We start from the raw sequence: 12,057 nt of genomic DNA on the forward strand, positions 1-12,057 counted from the left end.
GTAAAATTTTGGTCTGACCTCAGGATGGATGAGACGCAAATTGTATCAGTCAATTGTTTGTGATTAATGACATCTCCAGAGTTTTGCCAAAGGAATTTTGGAGAACAAGATAGAAATGTGATGAAGACAACCTTCACAAGAAGACTTACCGCCTTCTAGCTGACATACCCCTGCTTTCTGACATGCTTGTTTATTTGTTTTTATGATAAATACAAATTTTTTGTTTTTGTTTGTTTGTTTGTGTTTTTTTAGGAGGGGGAGGGGCGGGCTGGTATATATTCATTTTTGATGACCCCGGCAAGTTAAACATAAATAACATACGATGTCTATATTTTCACCTACAGATTGATTTTTAATACCATTTATCAGGCTTTTATAACTACATCAAAACGAAGATATAGGCAGTCTGCATCCTTGCAAGAGGCTAGCCCTTGAACAAGACTAATAGAAAAATTCAATATCATCAGTTCAGGTCTTAAAAAGTTAGGGGCTTTAAAATGTGATGAGTTTCGTAAATAAAAGTTAACATTCCTCTAAAGAGACACAAAAAGTATTTCCCAAATTATTTAAATCAGCAAATAGACGTCATAATACATTGGTCTGTAAATGCTCCTACGCCGCAAACTCAGTCTGCTGAGGCTAGTGACAAGACACATATTTAACTTCGGTCATATGCATGATTTCTGGATTTTAAAGTGTATTCCCATTTCTTAGATAAGAAAAAGCAGTGAATTACATTTATCCCAGTCTTCAGCAGACAAATGGTGACTTTTAGACATTACAATCCCAGAGCAAAAGTCCAAGCTACTACTTATCAGTCATGGTATGGCTAAATCTGACTAAAAAGAAAGCTTGAGAATAAATGATTGATACGAAGCGATACTGTTTTCTCAAAAGCGTGCAATGATTATTGTGTGAAAATCAACTCCACGCATTTTCAAAGCTTGCCTTAATAGATCATCGGTGACATAGGCAATTTCATGCATTCTTTTACAACCTCAGGGCGACTCTTAAACAGCTCTGCAATTTTTTCCATCAAACAGCGCGTGCTACTTCCTATTTCCTTTATCAAAGTGCACACGATGGCTCCTACCGCTACCTCTTTAACCATAGTGCACACAATGTTTGCTATTTCTCTGATCAAAGTACACATAATGTTTGCGTTGACGTCTACCACGTGGCGTCCAAGACCTGCTCCAACGTCTGCCATGTAGCACATAGTATCCGTCATCATGATAGCCATAGTGTCTAACGACGTGTGCACCAAACTTGGTCAGGCAGCTATCAAAGGATCTTAAATATTTCAAGTGCTTTTATCCTCCTCGCCGTCTGTTAGCGCGGACTTTGTCTTTTTTTGTCTGCTGCTTTTTTTCTGCAAAATCAAAAACAATTTACCATGTTTTATGATTTTCTAAAATGATACAGTTCGTTTTCCCCACAAAAACCTATTGGGGACTCTCACTATAGTTTCCATGAGTCAGTCAAAAGCGCTTTTGTAACCAAACGTATTTAAAACTTGATAAAGGAGGTAAGTTTCTAAAGAAATTGTAGTGCTGGGTCGGTGGGAAAGCGACAAATTTAGTATTATAAACTGTGTTGATAACGAAAATTAGCCACCGTAAAGAGTTTCAAATTAAAGCTTAAAGTTTTGTCCGTTAGCCCTTCGTTAGAGCGAAAGACGAAGGGCTAACTAACGCTCGAAACGTCAGCTTTGTATTCAAAACTGGTCTACCTTGATTTAAGCTGTTGTTCCTTTGACCTCGCTTTGCTTGTTAGTATGACTCATCAATTTTTACTTCCTCTGATTTTTCGCTAAGAAATAGAGGAACTAAAAACTGCCTGGATCAATGCTCTAATTTGAACATGTATGCCTTAACTGCTTTGATTTGACTTGGAAACCACACTGGAGACAAAGAAACCAAAGACTTAAGTGAAAGCTGCTATTTCTTTTTTTGGGAGGGTTAGTTAGATCCTAGTCATGTTTCAGTGTTTAAATACTACTTTTTTTTTCCAATTACCGAAAATCCTTTAATCTTTCTGTTGCGTCATAGCATTATAATACAGAGGCATACTCTGTACACGTGAATCAAGCGACCCCAACGAACGACCTTCACTGACCTTCTTCAGATACAAATGTTTTGGAACATCATGATAAAGAAAAAGGTATTGCGATAGGGAAATTTCATATTTTTTTGTTCCTACTGTAATCATTTTCGAAAATTTTACATAACTGTTCATGACGCAGGAATATTTCTTCATCGAACGAAAGAGGAGGATACACTGGCCAAAGATCAAGAGTGTTCATGAAGCCCCGCGGTGAAACACGAGATGTTGCAGCTTGGCGTTACGAGTGTACTTTGTTATGAAACATACTGAAGAGATTTAAAAAGCAAATGATCCCGCCCTCGGATATTTACAGACTAAGCTCATTCTCCACATTTTTTTATAAAATAGAGCTGTCAAGTTCAAATGAATCAAATTGTTTAACTCACCAGAAAAGTTACATTAAGCAGTGTTAGTTTTTCGAAACAAACGAAAATCGACCCAAAGATTGGCACTCGTGCTACTCAGTTTGTTAGGCAACAATTCGACTTACTACACCGTGTGCCGACAAATATTTTACCCTCCTAGACAAAATACAGAAGCAATTGAAAATAGAACTGAAACACAAACCTTTGTACCACGACCTTGTTTATAACCAGAACTCCTTTTTTGCTTCAATCTTCAGAAATGATCCTCGAAAGGAAATGCTCCCAAGCAGCCTTGGAAATTCGAAGACAGACTGTTTTGGCGTCTTGCAAATCGGCGCAGGATGTGATCTTGCGCCTGACGTTTTCGTGGTTTTAGTGGGAAAAAGGCAACACGTGTTTTGTTGCTAACAGGATGAGTGACAGTTGCTCGTGGAAACTGTCACCATTATGATGGGTAAATCCAGTCAGGGTCAGACAAGGTACAAATTGCTACAGCTGATTAGATTGCATGATAAAGAAAATAAAAAGGAAAGGCTACACCGCATGCCTTAGACTACAAAAGCGCCATCATTTGGAACAAATGCAGTTAAGGCTTTTTACCTTATTCTTACTTCTTCTTTTTTCCTAACCTTCTTTTGTACTTTAATAAACAATGATGACCTCCTCCCCTCCGCGTGCGTTACATTACATGTATTATGTAACTTACACTTCGCTGCGGGTGACTCCGGATCAAGTGCAGTTTTGAATGGGTAGAAAAAGACAACTTAAAATTTCTTACTCTTTGATTGCTATTGAATCGTCTAGCTTTTTCGTTGGTCAAAATTTATTGATGCAGTATTAATCAGGTTCTGTAACGCAGCAGCGATGGTGTCACTATTTGCGAACGTGACTCTTCGTCTTGTTTACCATCGATTCTATTCTATTTTTCGATCAGACTATGCCTAGTCGCACCTTGGCTGGCGGGATATTGCCCGGGTGATGAAGAATTATCCACCAACACTCGAGCTCATTACACGAAACGGAAAAAGAACGTGCATAAGAGCGGTTTTGTGTCACATAGACGCAATTTATCAAATTTAGTACAGACTGTGAGGAGAACCTAAGTATCAACGCTACGGCATGAACATTTATTAACCAAAGAGAAGGAATGAGACCTTTGGCAGAATGGACGTAGCGAGCCGACGAGAAGTCTGTAGAGGTCTGGCTCTGATTTATAGCAGAGGGGAGCAGATGGGTATTTTGCTGCGCATGCGCCAGTAAATTTTGTTCGACGCGTTCGGCGCCATTGTGAGACTTTCAGCGCGCTTCTACGGGTTTTCAACTGGGTGATCGACACTTTTTTATAATACTTTTTGGAGAGGGATGAGAGAAAATGACAAGTATACCAATATATCTAACTCTGAGGGTACTCGTGGTGTTTGCTGGCCCCCCTGATGAGGATATTTTAATGATCAAAGTGCGAACAAAACACGGGAAAAGCCAGAAAACGTGAAGTTTGAGATTTGATTTACTGAAGATCAAGATGTGCAAATGAGATAGCAAACCTTTAAGGTTAGTCTTAAGATGTTGATGTTTTATTTGTAAAAATCACAAACTTGTATGTGAAGATGCTCGTGAGATATTTGATCCGATTAAAGAAGTTAATTTAGAACGTGATCTTATTTTACTTCAACTTTGAAATAAAATTGCGTTAAGTTCGAGGTGGCCCCCAAGCTTCAAACCACTTCAGATAACATCATCTTTTCTTTCTCTTTGTAGTCACACTGAACACAAGGCTTTAAAAAATGTTCCAGCTTCAGGATTGAGTTGCTCTTACTACAGCCTTCGGCGAATTCGTTTTTGGGAGGTTGAGATGGATTTTCCAAGTCATGGCTCACAACTGTCTTTGGCCCTTTTGCTCCCCAAGTCTGTTGAACATGGTAGGTAGGCATGTGTCTTAGCACCGGTTATAGTTTGGTTTTCATCAACTCCGGCTTAAGCTTATTTTTTCCTGAGTTTTAGAGGGAATTTTTTCAATTGCCCTTTTGGGCTTCAGGTGCTAAATGGAGGAAAAACTTCGATAGAACTTATTTATCTCACTCGCCCCCAAAGCCCTCACCACTGTCAGTTAATTGTTTATTTATTTGGCTTTCGGTCAGACTAGTCCAATTACCCCCCAAAAAATGCGTGGACTCTTCCTCACGAGCTTAAACAGGTGACGCTTTCTTCATGTTCATGTGTTTTACGATACGAATGACGTCGGCGTTATTCTGTCATGCTTATTTCTGAAGAATGCTTCTGCCTTGCAAAATTAATTTTAAGTCAAAGTTTAAGACGAAGCTTACAAACTAACTTAATCGAACTTGCTGTGTTACAACAAATGGCCAAGTACTCAATTATAATAATCCTGCTTGTTCTGTTTCTAATGTCTAATTGAACCTTTTTTCCAAATTTATTTCAGCTTTAAAACTGCTATGTTTGAACCTAGTAATCCATTCTTCCAGTCTCACATAACCATCCTTTCTAGATATTTGACAAAGTGGCTGATATTTCCAGAGGAACTGGTCACAATAATGCCCCCCTGGAGACCATGTGTGTGACTTTAAAAAAGACAAATACTTGTTTGATTAAAATAAAGTACCATTGACTTGTCTGGTGGCACAATCAATACAGCTGCAAATGATGGATGCATATGATGGTGTTGCATGAAGTGGTCTTCAAGGTCTCTCACAGTAAAGAAACCCAAGTCTGAAGTAATTTCAAGTTTTTTCAAATGTTTATCATTTTTTCCATGCTAAAGGACTTGTGTGACTTCCAAATTTGGTTGCTGAACTGGCAGGTTGAAAGAGTCATATGACTGATTTCCTTTTATCATGACATTAGTATACATAGGTATAGTAATGTTGAGGTCTTGTAACTGCGTGGGAATTTGAAGGGTTCCTTCCTGAAAATCAAGTGCAGCATGTACTGCAATTAGAGTGCAGGCATTACTACCACTAGGTCTTCCAGCAATGGAGCACTGGCAAATGTATAAGGGCAGTAGCCTCTTAGTTAGGTCAAGATGTTTGTGCAATAATGACATTTATGCAAAGAGTGGTCTGAGAATCTGGTGTTGATAATGAAGCTGACTGGTTGTTGCAAGTACTCTGATTACTCTCATGCTGGTTTGCTGTGTGCCATGAACAAGGGCAATTTGAGCAACTAATGTCATCACTGACTGTGCATGTACCATTTTCACAGAAATAACATTTGACCTGTGCATTGTTAAGCCTCTTTTACTTTTTTTGTAGAAACTCCTTACACAGTGGACATGAAGTTGATCCATTGAGGCAAATATCATGGAATGGGTTAAAACAACCATGCAGAGGGTTCGATTCTCATCATGGCTGTAAATGTTACAGAGAGGTAAATCACATTTTTTGTTTGATCCAGCTTGATATAACAGTGATACCTTAAAGGTAAAACAGTCATCTTCTTATTTTTGTCGGGGGACATTGTTGGCAGTGTGACATGAGTTGGAACACTTGAGTTGCAGTTGTTATTTGAGGAGAATAGACTCTGTCCTGGACTCTGAGAGATTTTTATAAACATGGAGGATTGTGCTTGAGCACACCTCACTTTTAGTAACCAAAGTTGGTTGTGTGAGAAAGAAAACTGCTTAGGTGTGGTGAAAAATGACCTGTAGTGTGATTGTTTACCCTTTGACTGGAAAATGGACTTTGCTTTCTTACTAAGTTCATCAGCAGAATCAGAACCTTTTTTTCTGTGAATGGAGTATGCTATGAGTGTTTTCCACAGGATATTCATTAAAAATGGCAATGTAATTCCTTAGTAGATTATACACTTGTGGAGCATGTTTTTCCCCGTTGAGAGCACATGTTGATCCAAACAAGTGGTGCTTTGTTATAGTGCTGGTATTGGAGGCAAGTGAACATGATTCAAATCCTGATCTATGCTCTAAAATACTCAGAGAAATTGTTAAGTTTGAAAGAAATGCTGTATATCGACAACACCAAAGGTATATAGCTGTCTAGTAAAGCAAATAGGGTCTCATGCTCTGCATCTTTGAACCGGGAGAACTTTGCCATCATAGTGCTGCGTACAAGTGTCCAACCACCACACACAACCTCAAGAATCAGACTAATCTGATTGGGGTTATCTGCCAATTTGCTTCTTGGGTAAATTGTGTCTTATACTGTTTTGAAAAATGGATGATAGGAATGAACAACATGTTCTCTGCTGTTTAAGGAAATGCGAAGTGGCCCAATAGTTGGTACTAATGACAGAATGGATGGCTGTGATGTTGTTTGTGGCAAGCTGTTGTTCAAGAGATTATCAGTAGTACCAGATGTCATTGGAAAAGAATATGAGGAATGATCAGTGAAAATATTGTCCTGTTGCAGAGGAGCGTCTGAAAATCCTGGATGAGAGTTGACAAAGTTGTTAAGTGATTTGTACATGATTTGTCCACAATAAAATTGGCATGGCCAATCCCCTGGCTGAAAAACAATAAATTTCTTTAAATAGGCAGCCAAGCCAGTGTGCATTGCCACATCATATGCAGTATCAAAGTCCCCTTTTGACTTTAGTCACAGTTCTACAAAATTTAATAGGTGCAAATCATCTATTTTGTGCATTGTTTGCACATTGTCACTGTCACAGTATTGATGAATGTTGATTCTATGTCTCTCAAATTCAGGATTAAAAAATGCCTTTGTGAGCCAGTTGGGCATCACAGAAGCATAACTCTCACTGATGTTGTGCATGGATGATGCAGCAGTAATTAGTTGTATGCACAATACAATATCTATACCATTCTGGTCATGTGTACAAAGGGTCTGCATTACAGGTACAGCTGGAATGTCTTTGAAAGCTTTAACAACTATGGTACACATTGTCTTTGCCGCTGACAATTTTTTCTCTTGTGGCCTTCTTTTTGTGTGAATGGCTGTGAAATAATCAATGATTAGCATTATTAGCCATTTGTGATTTGTAAATGAATGAAATGACCTTTTTTTTGTTTAGATGTATGCGGTCTGTTGAATGCTGAGAACCAGTGACTGAATCCAGAATAGTGTTGAATAACTTTGTTGCACCTGCTGATATGTAAAATTCTCTAAAACTGTCTGGATCATACAAAGTTTCTGCCTTGATAACTACTATGTCACGATAAATCTTTTTCTTGACCAATGCTATTCCCTCTGTCATGTCACATCCTACATGGAGTAGGAAATAAAATTTGCATTCAAGTGAAATCTCAATTTCATATTGTTGCAAGTCATAATAATTAGGGGCTCATCAGGTAAAAGCCTCATGGTAGTTCTCAAAAACAAGTTTCATTACTACTTCTGCCACAATGTATGATATCATAGCGAGGTTAACAAAACTCTTTTCATTAATTTGATTAAGTCATCTAGTTTTGTTCAGTCTTGTTCCTGGGGGATACAAGCTATGGAAACAAGTTTGACTTTCATTCTCAATGATACTATCAGTTGTACAAGTTCGTTTTTATTGCCTGTAAAAGAGTCTCATCAGACCATCAGGTTGTAACAGAATGCTTGTTATTTAAAAAGGTTGAAGAGTAAAGTTGCTAGTTACATATCCATTACAACTCCACAGCGGATTAAATGTGACTTTCTGAAATGGGTGACACCGCTGGATTTTTTACCTCGAAGGCTCGGTTTATTCCTTTGGGCATTGCTTTCGGTGGCTACCGAAAACGTGTCGGTTTTATTCGTTTCGAAAAAGGTGAGATATTTTGGAAGAAGACCTAAGGAACTGTCTTTGATACACATCAATAAAGTTTTTATTTGGAATTGATTGATTCATTGGGGGTTGGTGGTGGAATTGGCCAGCAATCTTTATTCAGTAATTTACATTTCAACAGGAAGCCCAAATGTTTGACTGGTTTTAATATGCATATTGTAATCCTTTCAGACATTCCATTCAGAAGCTGAGGATGCCTTTGCACCTATTCCTCCTCAGATGGTGCAATTCCTATGTTTTGGTTCAGGGGTAGTTTTGTCCAAATAAAGTGTTCAATTTTAGATGAAATTTGTCACATCATAAACTTACACAAAGATGCATTCCTTTTTTCCGAAGGAAATTTATAAGCTTCCAAATCTGAAATTTCCAAGACAAATGATTGAAAAAAGATTACTTACTCGCTGATAAAATCCGTAATAAACTCTCCCCGGATACAGCTACCATCTCTCTAGTACTACTGCTATCTGACTTTTCTTTACTCAACATTGATCTTTTGTGTTTGGGTGTTCGTCCTTGTTGGTTGCAATTCATGTGAACAAACTTTTGAACAAAAACAACTTTGGTTAAATTTTAATTTTTGCTTATGTGGGTACTTCAAGTGTTCAATGATAACTTGAGACAGCACTAACATGCTGAAACGAATTTCAAGTTCGCCTGTGTTCTACAGGACGTTATTTGTGAAGGATGTAGGAGGGCTCCACATTGATCGCCCTCCCTACCATCCTAAAACAACACTTGAAAGTAACGCGGCTGGGGACTTTCTCCCGGATACCATGCAACCATTTTTCGATTTTTTTCGCGCTTCCAGCCAAGTAACATTGAGAAAAAATCACAAGAATGACAATAAACACAAATAGACGAGCCATTGTATTTAGTGCTCCACTACTACCGCATCTATTCGAAAACTGGCGGGAAACAAATGCGAACGCGCGGCGCAGGCGTATGCCAGTGGTTGCTCTCAACAAACAGAATTCTACTGGCGCATGCGCAGCGAAATGCCCCTCTGCTCTGATTTATTAATTCCAGACTCCTTCTAGACCTCTCGCCGGCTTGTTGTACTCCAGGCCTTACTCAGGGGCCTGGATCTAGTAATAGCAAATGGTGAACGAACCCTTCCTTAAAAAGTACAGTTAGAAGCTTTACGTTTCACCATTGGGAAGCCCAAAGTATTTCCCTTACGAGGTTTCAATTACGTAGTTATAAGATTTTAACAGACCAGTCGTGCTACAAATGCACTGTATCTCAGTGACTTATGCACTGAAACTCAGTGACTCATTCGGAACCAACACCGGCTCCAGTCACGTCAAGTTCTGAAATAGTATTAGCAGTTTAAAGAATTAGCCGTCGCGGAAGTTTCAATTTTCAATTTCCGAAGTTTCGGGTGAATCAGCACTAGTACTAAGTCCACAAACGACATTTCGCATAAAAATGCAGTGGCCATGAGGCGTTATGATCCATCCACTTGGGTGTATGGACAAGCCTGTATCTGGAGGGGCAAGCAAATGTATTAACATCTTTTTATTAAATAGCTAGCCCGTGGGCAAGATAAAGTGGAACCCGAGTACTGATTGGGTACCTTAGCGAGCAGGACGGGCCCATCTTTGCCCGCTTTGATTTCATGCAAGAAAAATAGACTGCATGAAGCGGACGCATTTTCTTGACAATGTCAGCGATTGAGTTGCAAAAAGCAGCAGAAGGCAGTCAAAGGAAAGAAAACATAAACGACTTTAGGGGCTGCTCGTGTGTTTACTGTGCTACAACTCAGTTGGCTTTCTTTCCCGACTCACAATAAACAGGTCTGCTCATTCTTAATTCTTATAAAGTGTCATTATCAGAGAAAACCGGGTAGGTGCAAAAGTTCGAGGTCGGCGTTTGACCTGCACCTTTTTACCATAGAAAAGGTACCTGAAAAGATTATCAACGGTGGTATTTTCAGAAGTTGGTGGGTTTTTTATTTCAAGATAAAATCTTTCTTTTAATCAGGGCCCTCCACTGGCATAAAATAGCTTGATTTTCGGCCAACTTTTGTTGAACCTATATGAAAGAACGTTAAGAGAGAAAAACTTGCCATAGGTTTTTTCACACCTTCAACCCACAATGAACTGATTGAGGTCCAATAATCTTTCTTGTGCTGAACGCTATGTTTGTTTTCAATGTCGCACTTAATATTAGCACCAAATTGATAACGAATGTGAGCGAAATTTTTGCCTTTTTCGCAATGCTGTTTGTAAAACGTGCGTGGTTTACTTTTGAAGTAAATTATTGTGTCAATAGCGTGTTGAACCTTTATTAAAATACAGCACACTTAAAATTGGTATCTCTGAGTAAATCGCTAAGGCCGACGTCGAAAGTTAGTCGAAAATGTCGTTCAGCAAAAAAATTTCCCGCCAAATTTTGAGAGAAGAAATAATATACAAAATCTTTTTTTCTGAACGGTAAGTGGAAAAATTACGAGAAAATTTTCAGCAAAGGTAATCAGGTTTCGTTACCTGTGGAATAGTATTTACTTCTAAACATCGACATGAGTAAACGTTTAAACACTTGAAACATGAAAGACCCCTTATACAAAACTGATTTTTTTTCCCCGCTAAAAATAATTTATGTGGCACGCTGCAGTGATTCCCCGCAGATTTATTCTCCGCAGAGTTCGACCGTCACAAGGATAAGTAAAACCATTCAAAGCCAATAATAAGAGGGTGATCTGAAAAACTGTGTCATTTCAGTAAGGTAAAAATATAAATATATCAGACTAGCCATCTTGTTTACACTGTAGTGGTGCCAACTGTTATGAACTATTTTTAATTAGTGTTTTTTTCACTTGCTTTTGCCTCCTAATATATGTAAGGCCCAAATGTAAGTCTTCAAGCTCTTTCAAACATAGAACTTTCACACTTAAAATTAACTATCGTTGAATTTTGTTTCTCTGTTCTTTTTTTCGAAGAAAATCAGTCAGTGTCGATTGTTAAAGCGTAACATAGATTTCATTACGGACTAGCCTGGCAGCAAAAGTGACGTTGTTAATAACAGCTGACACATCAAGAACTGCATGCAACTGCATGCAAACTAAATAAAACAAGACTTAAAATGTTTTCTACTGCCTGGTTGATATCACATTTTAACTCTAAAAATAAGAAAGTAAATTGTAAGTAAGGTACAACTCAATGTTCCTTCTGACTGTAAACAAAGTATTTACTGCTTAGGGCTATTTCGAAAGACACCATAGGTCTCCATTGCAGGCTGCGCCACAATCCGTAATATTTAAGCATATATTACAAAAAATTAAGAGAGTGATTCGTAGATTTAACGACAGCATTCGCGTTAATGCTAATTTTCCGCACGCGTTAACAGGTGCAACATTTAGCGTATGAATTTAAGGGTTCGATGAATGATTTTTTCTCGCTAGTGAACCAGAGACCTCTAATCGAAGACTTTCGCACATTTCTCTCAGCTCAGCTACTTTCAGTACCGGTATGTCGAGTTTCTTCGCCTTTGAAACTTCGCGCAAGTTCCTATTTAGAACAACAATGGGATGCTGAGGTGCAGTCACTTGAAGGTTTACTGCCATACGTAGTTTCTCCAGCGTAATTTCATTTTCTAGCGCTTCTAAATCCGAGTCCTCCGCCGTTAATTCCTGGTTCGTAGCATTTCACTCGTATCTTTTTCCATTTGTGTCTGTTGCTGGACTGCTTAAAGCCGTGAGAAAAAACTCTTCATCTGCTGTGCTCATGTGTTCTCCATTCCTGTGGGGTAAACAGCAAATGCCAGCATCGTCCTTAGCGATTTTCACTTTTCGAGCGACCTGAACCGGATCTGCCTTTTGCCCAGTTCTACAGCATGTGTC

At 38.7% G+C, this 12,057-nt stretch overlaps 1 long non-coding RNA gene and 1 pseudogene across 1 annotated transcript; both read right to left on the reverse strand.

The window, feature by feature from the left end:
- Positions 1-313: 313 nt before the first annotated feature.
- Positions 314-2,834, reverse strand: LOC131782864 (uncharacterized). The gene is made up of 2 exons (XR_009340072.2): positions 2,674-2,834; positions 314-1,372 (listed from the first exon to the last, which is right to left on the reverse strand). It is a non-coding gene; the product is annotated as an uncharacterized lncRNA (long non-coding RNA).
- A 2,394-nt stretch (positions 2,835-5,228) lies between these two features.
- On the reverse strand, positions 5,229-8,747 carry LOC131782841 (uncharacterized; annotated as a pseudogene).
- Positions 8,748-12,057: the final 3,310 nt, after the last annotated feature.

Source organism: Pocillopora verrucosa, chromosome 3, assembly GCF_036669915.1.
Source record: "Pocillopora verrucosa isolate sample1 chromosome 3, ASM3666991v2, whole genome shotgun sequence".
NCBI classification, from domain to species: Eukaryota; Metazoa; Cnidaria; class Anthozoa; order Scleractinia; family Pocilloporidae; genus Pocillopora; species Pocillopora verrucosa.